The sequence below is a fragment of the Triticum dicoccoides genome, chromosome 4A, assembly GCF_002162155.2.
Source record: "Triticum dicoccoides isolate Atlit2015 ecotype Zavitan chromosome 4A, WEW_v2.0, whole genome shotgun sequence".
Taxonomy (NCBI): Eukaryota; Viridiplantae; Streptophyta; class Magnoliopsida; order Poales; family Poaceae; genus Triticum; species Triticum dicoccoides.
Genome location: NC_041386.1, coordinates 530,879,872 through 530,896,484, shown reverse-complemented (window position 1 = coordinate 530,896,484; position 16,613 = coordinate 530,879,872).

Below are 16,613 nucleotides of genomic sequence, written 5' to 3'. Positions count from 1 at the left end.
ATTCAAGAGTATAATCCGAGTATCGAGTATACTCCGGGCAAGGCTAATGTGATTGCTGACGCATTGAGCAGGAAGACTTACTGCAACAGTCTGATTATCAAGCCTTATCAACCCGAGCTTTGTGAAGCTTTCCGCAAGCTTAATCTGCAAGTTGTTCCTCAAGGTTTCCTCGCCAACCTTCAAGTCTCTCCTACCTTAGAAGACCAGATCCGCCAAGCCCAGCTTCTTGATGCTATGGTGAACAAGGTGAAGATTGGGATTTCCAAGAGTCAGTCCAAGTACAAGTGCTACCGCCTTGATGACAAGGACACTCTCTTCTTCGAGGATCGTATTGTTGTGCCCAAAGGTGAACTTCGTAAAGTGATCATGAATGAGGCTCACAATTCTCTCCTCTCCATCCACCCTGGGAGCACGAAGATGTATCAGGACCTTAAGCAAGCTTATTGGTGGACTCGAATGAAGCGCGAGATCGCTCAATTCGTGAATGAATGTGATGTCTGCAGAAGAGTGAAGGCAGAACACCAAAGGCCAGCTGGTCTCCTCCAACCTCTTGCCATTCCAGAATGGAAGTTTGACCACATTGAGATGGACTTCGTGACTGGGTTTCCAAAGTCCAAGCATGGCAATGATGCTATATTTGTTGTCATCGACAAACTCACAAAAGTGGCTCACTTTCTGCCTATCAAAGAGTCGATCACTGTAGCTCAATTGGCGGAACTCTATACCTCCCGCATTGTCTCTCTGCACGGTATTCCTCAAGTGATATCTTCAGACCGTGGCAACATCTTTACCTCGAAGTTTTGGGATTCTTTTCAGAAGGCCATGGGCACCAACATCCGCTTCAGCACTGCTTTCCATCCTCAAACAAGCGGTCAAGTCGAGCGTGTCAACCAGATTCTTGAAGATATGCTCAGGGCTTGTGTGATCTCCTTCGGCATGAAGTGGGAGGATTGTCTTCCTTATGCTGAATTCTCCTACAACAATAGTTTTCAAGCAAGTTCGGGCAAGGCCCCTTTTGAGACTCTGTATGACAGGAAGTGCCGACCCCTCTCAACTGGTCTAAAACCGGTGAACGTCAGCTTTTGGGTAATGACTTAATCACAGAAGTAGAAGAAATGTGCAAAGTCATTCGTGATAACCTCAAAGCAGCCCAATCCCGCCAGAAGAGCTACTATGATAGTAAGCACCGTGATTTGGCTTTTGAGATCGGAGATCATGTTTAACTCCGTGTCTCTCCTATGAAAGGTACTCGTCGCTTCGGTACCAAAGGGAAGCTTGCCCCTAGATACGTGGGACCTTTCAAGATTGTCAGTAAGAGAGGCGACCTCGCCTATCAACTCGAGCTTCCTTCAAACTTTGCAAATGTTCATGACGTGTTCCATGTCTCTCAGCTTCGAAAGTGCTTCAAGACTCCTGACCGCACCGTCAACTTCGAGGACATTGAGCTCCAAGAAGATCTCTCTTATCGTGAGCACCCAGTTGCTATTCTTGAAGAGACTGAACGCAAGACTCGCAACAAGTCAATCAAATTCCTCAAAGTCAAGTGGTCTCACTATTCCGACCGTGAAGCTTATGGGAACGCGAGGATCACCTCCGTTCTGAGTACCCGTAGTTCTTTCAGTCTTAGATCTCGGGACGAGATCTTTTCGTAGTGGTGGAGTGTTGTAACACCCCGGATGTAACTTTCTTAATTTGTACTCCAACTCTTGCCGTTTTCGGCGTTAAGTTATATTTATTTCTTGGGTTCGGGTCTTTGTCTCCGTGTGTTGTTTTCTTTGTCATGCATCTCATATCATGTCATCATGTGCATTGCATTTGCATACGTGTTCATCTCATGCATCCGAGCATTTTCCCCGTTGTCCGTTTTGCATTCCTGCGCTTCGTTCTCCTCCGGTGGTCATTTCTAGCTTTTTTCATGTGTGGGGATTAAACATTACCGGATTGGACCGAGACTTGCCAAGCGGCCTTGGTTTACTACCGGTAGACCGCCTGTCAAGTTTCGTATCATTTGGACTTCGTTTGATACTCCAGCGGTTAACCGAGGGACCAAAAAGGCCTCGTGTGTGTTGCAGCCCAACACCCTCCAATTTGGCCCAAAACCCACCAAACTCTGCTCCATGTCCTAGAGCGTTCGATCACGATCGCGTGGCTGAAAACCGCATCTCATTTGGACTCTCCTAGCTCCACTTATGCCTATATATAGCCCCCCCCCCGTTTTCGGATCTCGGATCTCTCCCCGTCCAACCCTAAAAAAAAAGATCTCCGCCGCCGCCGGACAACGTCCGCGCCGAGCCGGACGTGTCCGGATCCACCGCCGCTTACCAGCCGCTGCCACGTGGCCCGGGCGAGCCCCACTTCGCCGCCGCCGCCCGAGGCCCGCCCGAGCCCACGCGGGGCCCCCGCGGCCCAGCCGGCTCGCCCCGCCGCCCGGCTCCTCCCGTCGCCCGCACCTGCCGAGCGCCGCCGCCTCCTTCGCCAACTCCGGTGGCCGGAGCAGCGCCGGCCGCCGCAAGCTCGCCCGCGACCGCCCGCCGGCTGCCTACCCCGCCGCGCCGCCGCCGCCACCAGCCGCCGCGCCGCGCCCGCCGCCGCCTCACGCCGGCCCGGTCCGCGCCGTCGAGCCGCCGCCGACGCCGCTCACCGGAGACCTCGCCTCGCCTCGCCGGAGCTCCGGCCGGAGCCGATCTGGTCGGGTGGACCAGATCCTCCAGTTCCACCATCCAAACATCCCCACGCCGCCCGGATCTCCTCGTCCCGCATCACCCCGTCCAGTTTCCCGCGGGGTATATTTTTTTCACTAAGTCCCCGGAATTGCAGATCCATGTTGCTCTGTTCGAGGCCCCGTCACTTTGCATCCGTAGCTCCGATTTGGGCATATAGTATATCAAAATGTTCGCCTCGACGAGTACATTATTTCTTTCCATTGCATCATTTTCAGTTGAGCTCATCTTGATGCCCAAAATGCTGTTAGAAGGAGGCTTCGTGAGTTATTTGTCAGATCTACTAGTTCATCTTAGACTTTTGTCATTTTTGTCATGATTAATGTGTGCTTGATATGCCTGTGAGTCCTTCATACGTTTTGTCAAGCATTTTGTCTTCTTTCCATAGGTGCAACCCATGCATTTTTAGGATGTGTGTGGTGACTTGTGCAAGCTTGCAAAGTGAGGCACTCGGTAGATCTGTTTTCAGAGACTTAGTTGTTTTCACTAAGTCTGGGATTATTTAGTTCATGATGCCATATGTTCGGCTTGTTTCCTAGTGATCCATGCCTCTTTTGAGGATGATCAGTAAAGGAGTTTTGTTAATCATGTTATGCTCTATCCATCCATGTCTTTGTTTGCAATTATGGAGCAACCTAGCTTGAGTCAATCGAGCTCTACTTTTGCTTCTTTGTGAATCTGGGCAGATCGTCAACTCGTTTGCGATTTTGCCGGCGTTGTTGTAGTTGAACCGTGCATGCTATGTCATTGTTCTTGCCATGTCTAGCTAGCATTTTGTGCCTTCTTAATGGATGTATGCTTGCCTTGCCATGACTTGTACCGTGGTGAGTGCATCGAGCTCGTTTACATGCCTTCGTGAGTTATATTTCAGCATGTCTCAGTTTTCACTAAGTCTGAAAACTGATTGTGTTTTAGCTATGTTCGTGTGCTTGTTAGTATATTTTGTGAACCCTTTTGACCCCAGGTCACTTTGGGTCTTTTGTTAAGCTTGTTGAGTAGCTCCATGCCATGTTCTTACTTGTCTTAATAATGTCATGTATCATGTTGTTTTGCTGCTCCAAAGAGGGCTTCGTGATCTGAAATTTCAGACAAGTGTTAATTTCACTAAGTCTGGAATCTGTTTTGCATTTGCGTTTTTGCCATGCTTGTTTGAACCTCATAATGGATGAATTGGCCGTGGTTCAGTGCTAGTATTTTGTTAAGCATCTTGTGTGCATCCCTGCCATGTGTTTTGTTGTCATGTTTGGTGGCTGTAGCATGTTCTTTTCATTGCATTTGGATGCATACTTGCTGTAAATCGCAGACCGGTGGCATTTTTGAAATGCTTGCCATTTCCAAACCGTAACTCCGATTCCGGCGTTCTTTATATCGTTTTCAAGCGTTTTCATCTCATCTTTCCAGTGGCACCCTTGGAATTCCAAGTTGAGGCTAGGTTCATGCATTTCCTGTCACATCTTGCATTTTGCATCCCGCATCGCATCCCGCATAGCATACCGTCAATGCATCTTATTGTTTGAGTTTGCACGTGGTTGATTGTATCCTTGTTGCTTGTTTGTCTTGTTTGGGTAGAGCCGGGAGACGAGTTCGCTAATGAGGAGCCCGTTGAGTTTGCTTTCGAGGATCCAGTCAACTCTGACAACTGTGCAGACAAGATGATCATACCCTCGAAATCACTACTATCTTTGCTATGCTAGTTTGCTCGCTCTTTGCTATGCCAATGCTATGATGCCTACCTTTTGCTTGTCAGCCTCCCAATTGCCATGTTGAACCTCTAACCCACCATTGTCCTAGCAAACCGTTGATTGGCTATGTTACCGCTTTGCTCAGCCCCTCTTATAGCGTTGCTAGTTGCAGGTGAAGATTGGAGGCCGTTCCTTGTTGGAACATCATTTATTTACTTGTTGGGATATCATTATATTGCTATGTTATCTTAATGCATCTATATACTTGGTAAAGGGTGGAAGGCTCGGCCTCTCGCCTAGTGTTTTGTTCCACTCTTGCCGCTCTAGTTTCCGTCATATCGGTGTTATGTTCCCGGATTTTGCGTTCCTTACGCGGTTGGGTTATAATGGGAACCCCTTGATATTTCGCCTTGATTAAAGCTTGTTCAGCAATGCCCAACCTTGGTTTTACCATTCGCCACCTAGCCTTTTCTTTCCCTTGGGTTCTGCAGACTCAAGGGTCATCTTATTTTAACCCCCCCGGGCCAGTGCTCCTCTGAGTGTTGGTCCAAACCGTCAGCCGCCGGTGGCTACCAGGGGCAACTCTGGGCTGGCCTACCGGAAGTTTGGACAATCTGAGTGTGCCCTGAGAAAGAGATATGTGCAGCTCCTATCGAGATTTGTCGGCACATTTGGGCGGTGTTGCTGGTCTTGTTTTAACCTGTCGAAGTGTCTTGAGTTACCGAGATACCGAGTCTGATCGGAACATCTTGGGAGGAGGTCTATTCCTTCGTTGACCGTGAGAGCTTGTCATGGGCTAAGTTGGGACTCCCCTGCAGGGATTGAACTTTCGAAAGCCGTGCCCGCGGTTATGGGCAGATGGGAATTTGTTAATGTCCGGTTGTAGACAACTTGAACCTTAATTAATTAAAATGAATCAACTGAGTGTGTTACCGTGATGGCCCCTTCTCGGCGGAGTCCGGGAAGTGGACACGGTGTTGGAGTTATGCTTGCGCAGGTTGTTCCTTTAGACTCTCGCTCGTGCTTGCCTCCTCTTCTCGCTCTCTTTTGCGAATAAGTTAGCCACCATATATGCTAGTCGCTTGCTGCAGCTCCACATATATTTGCCTTACCCTTCCTATAAGCTTAAATAGTCCTGATCGCGAGGGTGCGAGATTGCTGAGTCCCTGTGACTCACAGATTACTATAACTCCAGATGCAGGTCCAGGTGATTCCGCTCCAGGTGACGAGTACGAGCTCAAGTGGGAGTTCGACGAGGACTCTCAGCGTTACTACGTTTCCTTTCCCGATGATCAGTAGTGGTGCCCAGTTGGGGGTGATTGGGACCGTTGTCGCATGTTGGGTTTTCTTCTATTTTGGCGCCGTAGTCGGGCCATGAGTGTTTTGGATGATGTAATGTTATTATTGTACTTGATTGACGTGGCGAGTGTAAGCCAACTATGTTCTCCCCTTTTATTATTACATTACATGGGATGTTTGTGAAGATTGCCTAACTTGCGACATATGCCTTCAATGCGATTATGTCTCTAAGTCGTGCCTCGACACGTGTGAGCTATAGTCGCATCGAGGGCGTTACACACACCCACTTAGTTACTTTGATGAGCTTTCATATATTTATAGCTCTAGTGAATCCGTTGCATGGCAATCCCTACTCCTTGCATTGACATCAATCGGTGGGCATCTCCATAGCCCATTGATTAGCCGCGTCAATGTGAGTCTTTCTCCCTTTTTGTCTTCTCACACAACCTCAATCATTATATTCTATTCCACCCATAGTGCTATGTCCATGGCTCGCGCTCATATATTGCGTAAAAGTTGAAAGAGTTTGAAAAGGCTAAATATGAAACAATTGCTTGGCTTGTCATCGGGTTTGTGCATGATGAGAGCATTTTGTTTGACGAAAATGAAGCATGGACAAACTATATGATTTTGTAGGGATAAGCTTTCTTTGGCTATGTTATTTTGATAAGACATAATTGCTTGGTTAGCATACTTGGAGTATTGCTATTTTTATGTCAATAATAAACTTTTATCTTGAATCTTTCGGATCTGAACATTCATGCCACAATAGAGTAAATTACATTGAAGAATATGCTAGAAAGCATTCCACAACAAAAATTCTGTTTTTATCATTTAACTACTCAAGGACGAGCAGGAATTAAGCTTGGGGATGCTTGATACGTCTCCAACGTATCTATAATTTTTGATTGTTCCATGCTATTATATATTCTGTTTTAGATGTTTAATGGGCTTTATTATACACTTTTATATTACTTTTGGGACTAACCTATTAACCTGCAAATTTCTGTTTTTTGTGCCTATTTTAGCGTTTCGCAGAAAAGGAATATCAAACGGAGTCCAAACAGAATGAAAATTTCAGGAGCATGATTTTTGGAACAAACGTGATCCAGAGGACTTGGAGTGGACGTCAAGAAACAACCGAGGAGGCCACGAGGCAGGGGGGTGCGCCTACCCCCCTGGGCGCGCCCTCCCCCTCGTGAGCCCCTCGTGGCTCAACCGACCTACTTCTTTCTCCTATATATACTCATATACCCTGAAAACATCCAGGAGCACCACGAAACCCTATTTCCACCGCCGCAACCTTCTGTACCCAAGAGATCCCATCTTGGGGCCTTTTCCGGAGCTCCGCCGGAGGGGGCATCGATCACGGAGGGCCTCTACATCAACTCCATGGCCCCTTCGATGATGTGTGAGTAGTTTACTTCAGACCTTCGGGTCCATAGTTATTAGCTAGATGGCTTCTTCTCTCTCTTTGGATCTCAATACAAAGTTCTCCTCGATCGTCTTGGAGATCTATTCGATGGAACTCTTTTTGCGGTGTGTTTGTCGAGATCCGATGAATTGTGGGTTTATGATCAAGTCTATCTATGAACAATATTTGATTCTTCTCTGAAATCTTTTATGTATGATTGGTTATCTTCGCAAGTCTCTTCGAATTATTAGTTTGGTTTGGCCTACCAGATTGATCTTTCTTGCAATGGGAGAAGTGCTTAGCTTTGGGTTCAATCTTGCGGTGCTCGATCCCAGTGACAGAAAGGGAAACGACACGTATTGTATTGTTGCCATCGAGGATAAAAAGATGGGGTTTATATCATATTGCTTGAGTTTATCCCTCTACATCATGTCATCTTACCTAATGTGTTACTCTATTCTTATGAACTTAATACTCTAGATGCATGCTGGATAGCGGTCGATGTGTGGAGTAATAGTAGTAGATGCAGGCAGGAGTCGGTCTACTTGTCACGAATGTGATGCCGATATACATGATCATGCCTAGATATTCTCATAATTATTCGCTTTTCTACCAATTGCTCGACAGTAATTTGTTCACCCACTGTAATACTTATGCTATGTTGAGGGAAGCCACTAGTGAAACCTATAGCCCCCGGGTCTATTCTCCATTATATTAATCTTCCGTTAAACAGGTTTTTCTATTTCCTTTTATTTTGCAATCTTTACTTCCAATCTTTATCTTAAAAATACCAAAAATATTATCTTATCATCTCTATCAGATCTCACTCTCGTAAGTGACCGAGAAGGGATCGACAACCCCTTTATCGCGTTGGTTGCGAGGTTCTTATTTGTTTGTGTAGGTACGATGGACTTGCGTGTGGACTCCTACTGTATTGATACCTTGGTTCTCAAAAACTGAGGGAAATACTTACGCTACTTTGCTGCATCACCCTTTCCTCTTCAAGGGAAAACCAACGCAGTGCTCAAGAGGTAGCATATCCCGATTATTGTCACTTCGGGGTTAACGGATCATAACACATAGTAGGTGACTATAGGCTTGCAAGATAGGATCAAGAACTCACATATATTCATGAAAACATAGTAGGTTCAGATCTGAAATCATGGCACTCGGCCCCGAGTGACAAGCATTAAGCTTAGCAAAGTCATAGCAACATCAATCTCAGAACATAGTGGACACTAGGGATCAAACTCTAACAAAACTAACTCGATTACATGATAAATCTCATCCAACTCATCACCGTCCAGCAAGCCTACGATGGAATTACTCACGCACTATGGTGAGCATCATGAAATTGGTGATGGAGGAAGGTTGATGATGACGATGGCGATGGATTCTCCTCTCTGGAGCCCCGAACGGACTCCAGATCAGCCCTCCCGAGAGAGTTTAGGGCTTGGCAGCGGCTCCGTATCGTAAAACGCGATGAATCCTTCTCTCTGATTTTTTTCTCCCCAAAAGTGAATATATGGAGTTGGAGTTGAGGTCGGTGGAGTGTCAGGGGGCCCACGAGGCAGGGGGGCAGGCGCGCCCCCACCCTCGTGGACAGGGTGTGGGCCCCCTGACGTAGATTCTTTCGCCAGTATTTTTTATATATTCGAAAAATAATCTCTGTTGATTTTCAGGTCATTCCGAGAACTTCTATTTCTGCACAAAAATAACACCATGTCAATTCTGCTGAAAATAGCGTCAGTCCAGGTTAGTTCCATTCAAATCATGCAAGTTAGAGTCCAAAACAAGGGCAAAAGTGTTTGGAAAAGTAGATACGATGGAGATGTATTAGACAACACATGTCTATGGTCAGGAAACTTAACCATCTTTGATTAACGAGTTAGTCAAGTAGAGGCATACTAGGGACACTCTGTTTGTCTATGTATTCACACATGTACTAAGTTTCCGGTTAATACCATTCTAGCATGAATAATATACATTTATCATGATATAAGGAAATATAAATAAAAACTTTATTATTGCCTCTAGGGCATATTTCCTTCAGTCTCCAACTTGCACTAGAGTCAATAATCTAGATTACATAGTAATGATTCTAACACCCATGGAGTCTTGATGCTGATCATGTTTTGCTCGTGAGAGAGGCTTAGTCAACGGGTTTGCAACATTCAGATCCGTATGTATCTTGCAAATCTCTGTGTCTCCCTCCTTGACTTGATCGCGGATGGAATTGAAGAGTCTCTTGATGTGTTTGGTTCTCTTGTGAAATCTGGATTCCTCCGCCAAGGCAATTGCTCCAGTATTGTCACAAAAGATTTTCATTAGACCCGATGCACTAGGTATTACATATAGATTGGATATGAACTCCTTATCCAGACTCCTTCATTTGCTGCTTCCGAAGCAGCTATGCACTCTACTTCACATGTAGATCCCGCCACGACGCTCTGCTTGGAACTGCACCAACATACAACTCCACCGTTCAATATAAATACGTATCCGGTTTCTGACTTAGAGTCATCCGGATCAGTGTTAAAGCTTGCGTCAACGTAACTGTTTACGACGAGCTCTTTGTCACCTCCATAATCGAGAAACATATCCTTAGTCCTTTTCAGGTATTTTAGGATGTTCTTGACCGCTGCCCAGTGATCCACTCCTGGATTACTTTGGTACCTCCCTGCTAAACTAATAGCAAGGCACACATCAGGTCTGGTACACAACATTGCATACATTATAGAACCTATGGTTGAGGCATAGGGAATGACTTTTATTTTCTCTCTATCTTCTGCAGTGGTTAGGCATTGAGTCTGACTCAACTTCACACCTTGCAACACAGGCAAGAACCCTTTCTTTGACTGATCCATTTTGAACTTCTTCAAAACTTTGTCAAGGTATGTGCTTTGTGAAAGTCCAATTAAGCGTCTTGATCTATCTCTATAGATCTTGATGCCCAATATATAGCAGCTTCACCAAGGTCTTTCATTGATAAATTCTTATTCAAGTATCCTTTATGCTATTCAGAAATTCAGTATCATTTTTGATCAACAATATGTCATCCACATATAATGTCAGAAATGCTACAGAGCTCCCACTCACTTTCTTGTAAATAAACGCTTCTCAAAAAGTCTGTATAAAACCATATGCTTTGATCACACTATCAAAGCGTATATTCCAACTCTGAGAGGCTTGCACCAGTCCATAAATGGATCGCTGGAGCTTGCACACTTTGTTAGCATCTTTAGGATCGACAAAACCTTCTGGTTGCATCATATACAACCCTTCTTTAATATATCCATTAAGGAATGCAGTTTTGACATCCATTTGCCAAATTTCATATTCATAAAATGCGGCAATTGCTAACATGATTCGGGTAGACTTAAGCATCGCTACGGGTGATAAGGTCTCATCGTAGTCAACTCCTTGAACTTGTCGAAAACTTTTCGCAACAAGTCGAGCTTTGTAGACAGTAATATTACCGTCAGCGTCAGTCTTCTTCTTGAAGATCCATTTATTCTCTATTGCTTGCCAATCATCGGGCAAGTCAACTAAAGCCCACACTTTGTTCTCATACATGGATCCCATCTCAGATTTGATGGCCTCAAGCCATTTCACGGAATCTGGGCTCATCATCGCTTCCTCATAGTTCGTAGGTTCGTCATGGTGAAGTAACATGACCTCCAGAACAGGATTACCGTACCACTCTGGTGCGGATCTTACTCTGGTTGACCTACGAGGTTTGGTAGTAACTTGATCAGAAGTTTCATGATCATCATCATTAGCTTCGTCACTAATTGGTGTAGGAATCACTGGAACTGATTTTTGTGATGAACTACTTTCCAATTCGGGAGAAGGTACAATTACCTCATCAAGTTCTACTTTCCTCCCACTCACTTCTTTCGAGAGAAACTCCTTCTCTAGAAAGGATCCATTCTTAGCAACGAATATCTTGCCTTCGGATCTGCGATAGAAGGTGTACCCAACAGTCTCCTTTGGGTATCCTATGAAGACACATTTCTCCGATTTGGGTTCGAGCTTATCAGGTTGATGCTTTTTCACATAAGCATCACAACCCCAAATTTTAAGAAACAACAACTTGGGTTTCTTGCCAAACCACAGTTCATATGGCGTTGTCTCAACGGATTTAGATGGTGCCCTATTTAACGTGAATGCAGCCGTCTCTAAAGCATAACCCCAAAACGATAGAGGTAAATCAGTAAGAGACATCATAGACCGCACCACATCTAACAAAGTGCAATTACGACGTTCGGACACACCATTATGCTGTGGTGTTCCGGGTGGCGTGAGTTGCAAAACTATTCCACATTGTTTCAAATGAAGACCAACTCATAACTCAAATATTCACCTCCACGATCAGATCGTAGAAATTTTATTTTCTTGTTACAAAGATTTTCCACTTCACTCTGAAATTCTTTGAACTTTTCAAATGTTTCAGACTTATGTTTCATCAAGTAGATATACCCATATCTGCTCAAATCATCTGTGAAGGTCAGAAAATAACGATACCCGCCACAAGCCTCAACACTCATCGGACCGCATACATCAGTATGTATTATTTCCAACAAGTCTGTTGCTCGCCCCATTGTTCCAGAGAACAAAGTCTTAGTCATCTTGCCCATGAGGCATGGTTCGCAAGCATCAAGTGATTCATAATCAAGTGATTCCAAAAGTGCATCAGCATGGAGTTTCTTCATGCGCTTTACACCTATATGACCTAAACGGCAGTGCCACAAATAAGTTGCACTATCATTATTAACCTTGCATCTTTTGGCTTAAATATTATGAATATGTGTATCACTACTATCAATATTCAACAAAAATAGACCACCCATCAAGGGTGCATGACCATAAAAGATATTACTCATATAAATAGAACAACCATTATTCTCTGATTTAAATGAATAACCGTCTCGCATCAAACAAGATCTAGATATAATGTTCATGCTTAACGCTGGCACCAAATAACAATTATTCAGGTCTAAAATTAATCCCGACGGTAGATGTAGAGGTAGTGTGCCGATGGCGATCACATCGACTTTGGAACCATTTCCCACGCGCATCGTCACCTTGTCCTTAGCCAATCTTCGTTTAATCCGTAGCCCCTGTTTCGAGTTGCAAATATGATCAACATAACCAGTATCAAATACCAAGGCGCTACTACGAGCATTAGTAAGGTACACATCAATAACATGTATATCAAATATACCTTTCACTTTGCCATCCTTTTTATTCGCCAAATACTTGGGGCAGTTCTGCTTCCAGTGACCGGTCCCTTTGCAGTAGAAGCACTCAGTCTCAGGCTTAGGTCCAGACTAGGGCTTCTTCACTTGAGAAACAACTTGCTTGCCGTACTTCTTGAGTTCCCCTTCTTCCCTTTGCCCTTCTTCTTGAAACTAGTGGTCTTGTTAACCATCAACACTTGATGCTCCTTCTTGATTTCTACCTCCGCATCCTTTAGCATCGCGAAGAGCTCGAGAATAGTCTTATCCATCCCTTGCATATTATAGTTCATCACAAAGCTTTTGTAGCTTGGTGGCAGTGATTGAAGAACTCTATCAATGACACTATCGTCAGGAAGATTAACTCCCAGTTGAGTCAAGTGGTTGTGGTACCCAGACATTCTGAGTATATGTTCACTGAAAGAACTATTCTCCTCCATTTTGCAGCTGCAGAACTTATTGGAGACTTCATATCTCTCAATCCGGGCATTTGCTTGAAATATTAACTTCAACTCCTGGAACATCTCATATGCTCCATGACATTCAAAACGTCGTTGAAGTCCCGGTTCTAAGCCGTAAAGCATGGCACACTGAACTATCGAGTAGTCACCAGCTTTGCTCTACCAGACGTTCATAACGCCCGGAGTTGCTCCTGTAGCGGGTCTTGCACCTAGCGGTGCTTCCAGGATGTAATTCTTCTATGCAGCAATGAGGATAATCCTCAAGTTATGGACCCAGTCCGTGTAGTTGCTACCATCATCTTTCAACTTAGCTTTCTCTAGGAACGCATTAAAATTCAAGGGAACGGTAGCACGGGCCATTGATCTACAACAACATAGACATGCAAAATACTATCAGGTACTAAGTTCAGGATAAATTAAAGTTCAATTAATCATATTACTTAAGAACTCCCACTTAGACAGACATGTCTCTAGTCATCTAAATGATCATGTGATCCATATCAACTAAACCATGTCCGATCATCACGTGAGATGAAGTAGTTTTCAATGGTGAACATCACTATGTTGATCATATCTACTATATGATTCACACTCGACCTTTCAGTCTCAGTGTTCCGAGGCCATATCTGCATATGCTAGGCTCGTCAAGTTTAACCCGAGTATTATGCGTGTGCAAAACTATCTTGCACCCGTTGTATGTGAACGTAGAGCTTGTCACACCCGATCATCACGTGGTGTCTCGGCACGACGAACTGTAGCAACGGTGCATACTCAGGGAGAACACTTATACCTTGAAATTTAGTGAGGGATAATCTTAAAATGCTACCGCCATACTAAGCAAAGTAAGATGCATAAAGGATAAACATCACATGCAATCAAAATAAGTGATATCATATGGCCATCATCATCTTGTGCATTTGATCTCCATCTCCAAAGCACCGTCATGATCACCATTGTCACCGGCTTGACACCTTGATCTCCATCGTAGCATCATTGTCATCTCGCCAAATATTGCTTCTATGACTATCGCTACCGTTTAGTAATGAAGTAAAGCAATTACATGGCGATTGCATTTCATACAGTAAAGCGACAACCATATGCCACCTGCCAGTTGCCGATAACTGTTACAAAACATGATCATCTCATACAACAATTTATATATCATCATGTCTTGACCATATCACATCACAACATGCCCTGCAAAAACAAGTTAGACGTCATCTACTTTGTTGTTGCAAGTTTTACGTGACTGCTACGGGCTTCTAGCAAGAACCATTCTTACCTACGCATCAAAACCACAATGATTTTTCTTCAAGTGTGTTGTTTTAACCTTCAACAAGGACTGGGTGTAGTCGAACTAGATTCAACTAAAGTTGGAGAAACAGACACCCGCTAGCCACCTGTGTGCGAAGCATGTCAGTAGAACCAGTCTCATGAACGCGGTCATGTAATGTCGGTCAGGACCACGGAGGGAGTCCTGGATTAAGGGGTCCTCGAGCGTCCGGCCTGTGTGACATGGGCCAGACTAATGGGCTATGAAGATACAAGACAGAAGACTCTCTCCCGTGTCTGGATGGGACTCTCACTACAAAAAAAAGACACATCCGTGACATTTTGGGCTGAACGAATTTTTTTCTGTCATACTTATGACACTTCTATGATGATAATTGTGACAAAACCCGGTATCATCATATATGTGGTGGGCTCCTACTTCTATGACAAAAAATCATGACAGAAAATGGGCTTTTCGTCTTGGATGGGCCGGAGACGCAGCTGCATGATATTCTTTGGGCCGTCCATGATGGGAAAAACCATGGTAGAAGCGAGGGAGAGGAAAATTTCGAGGAGTTCCCGGTTACGGTGGGTGGTCGGGGGCCGAACGATGCGTGTTTCGCTCGTACACGTACGTGCTTGTGTGCGAGGCATTGGGCTCTAACTGAACCCGAGCGAGGCGTTGGGCTCTAACTGAACCCGAGCAATTGCACTAGCTACGTTACTGAACCCGAGTGATTCCTTCGCTACTGCTGCTAACTGAAGCCGACCGATGCTGCCTCTGGATGAACAGTGAGCGTTGCTGGGGGGGGGTTGGATGAGCAGTTCCCGGTGGGGGTGGATGAACAGGACCCCGTGGTGTTGCCTCTGGATGAACATGACCCCGATCGATCGAGCCGGTTGGGGCTGGATGAACAGGACCCCGTGGAGGGCTGGATGAACAGGACCACCCCGTGGAGGGCTGGATGAACAATAGATGGTGGATGGCTGGATGAATAGTAGCCCGTGGAGGGGTGGTTGAACAGGAGCCCATGGAGAGGGCTGGTTGAACAGTAGCCGGTGGAGTAGCGCGCGGTGGAGGTTGGATGAACAGGAGCCCGTGGATGAACAATCGCAGGTGGAGGCTGGTGGAGGTCGATGGTGGATGAACAGTTGCCCGTGGAGGCTGGAGGGGGTCGACGGTGGAGATGAACAATATCCCGTGGAGTCCTGTTTTGCGGTACGCCACACCCCTCCCGATGAACAGGACCCCCGTTTCGATCGTAGCGCTCCAACACAAGTCCGTTTCCTCCGTTTTGCGGTACGCCACACCCCTCCCGATGAACAGGACCCCTGTTTTGACCGTAGGAGGTCCGTTTCCTATGTTTTGCGGTACGCCAGACCCCTCCCAATGAGCAGGATCCCGTTTTGACCGTGGCCGGTCGAACACAAGGCCGTTTCCTCCGTTCTGCGGTATGCCAGGCCTGGTTTCCATTGGCTGTTCCATCCAAGCCCACCCTATGAACACGACGACGCATTTCGTTCCGACCCAGCCGGTTGGCCCCCCATTGTGACGCCCTCGATTCGATCATACACTAATCATACACGCAAATGTGTACGATTAAGATCAAGGACTCACGGGAAGATATCACAACACAACTCTAGACACAAATTAAAATAATACAAGCTTTATATTACAAGCCAGGGGCCTCGAGGGCTCGAATACACAAGAGTCAGCGGAAGCAACAATATCTGAGTACAGACATGAGTTAGACAAGTTTTCCTTAAGAACGCTAGCACAAAAGTAGCAACGATCGAAAAGGCAATGCCTCCTGCCTAGGAGACTCCTAACTACTCCAAGTCATCAGCGGCCGTCACGTAGTAGTAGGCATCGACGGTGGCATCTGGCTCCTGGGCTCCGACATCTGGTTGCATCAACCGGAAAGAAGAAGAAAGGGGGAGCAAAGCAACTGTGAGTACTCATCCAAAGTACTCGCAAACAAGGATCTACGCTACATATGCAACATTATCAAAGGAAGGCTGTATACGTGGACTGGGTTGCAGAAATGCCAGAATAGAGGGGAGAACCCAGTCCTATCGAAGACTATCATCTTCTGGACACCAACTTGCAGCAATAGGAGGGAGTAGAGTAGCATAAAGTTAAGTAGTAGAAGTGTTATCAACCTCGGCCAGAGATCCTTTCTCGACTCCCTGCGAGAAAGCAATCCCAGATCCATACTATCTAGTTATCATCACAATCCAATTCTCATCACCATCCAGTTCTCATCACAAGTATTCAGTTCTAGTTGTATCGATCGGATACAACTCCAAGTGTCCATTACCGTAGGACATGCTATCAACAGATGTTTTCTTCCCTGCAGGGCTGCACCGACATACCCACCACGCTCGATTAACTCCGTCCGGAAACACTTTCCTGGGTCATGCCCGGCCTCGGCCAAACAATACGCCGCAACCCAACCTAGGCTTAATAGAGAGGTCAGCACGCCGGACTAAACCTATGCCTCGAGGGGTCATGGGCCATCTCC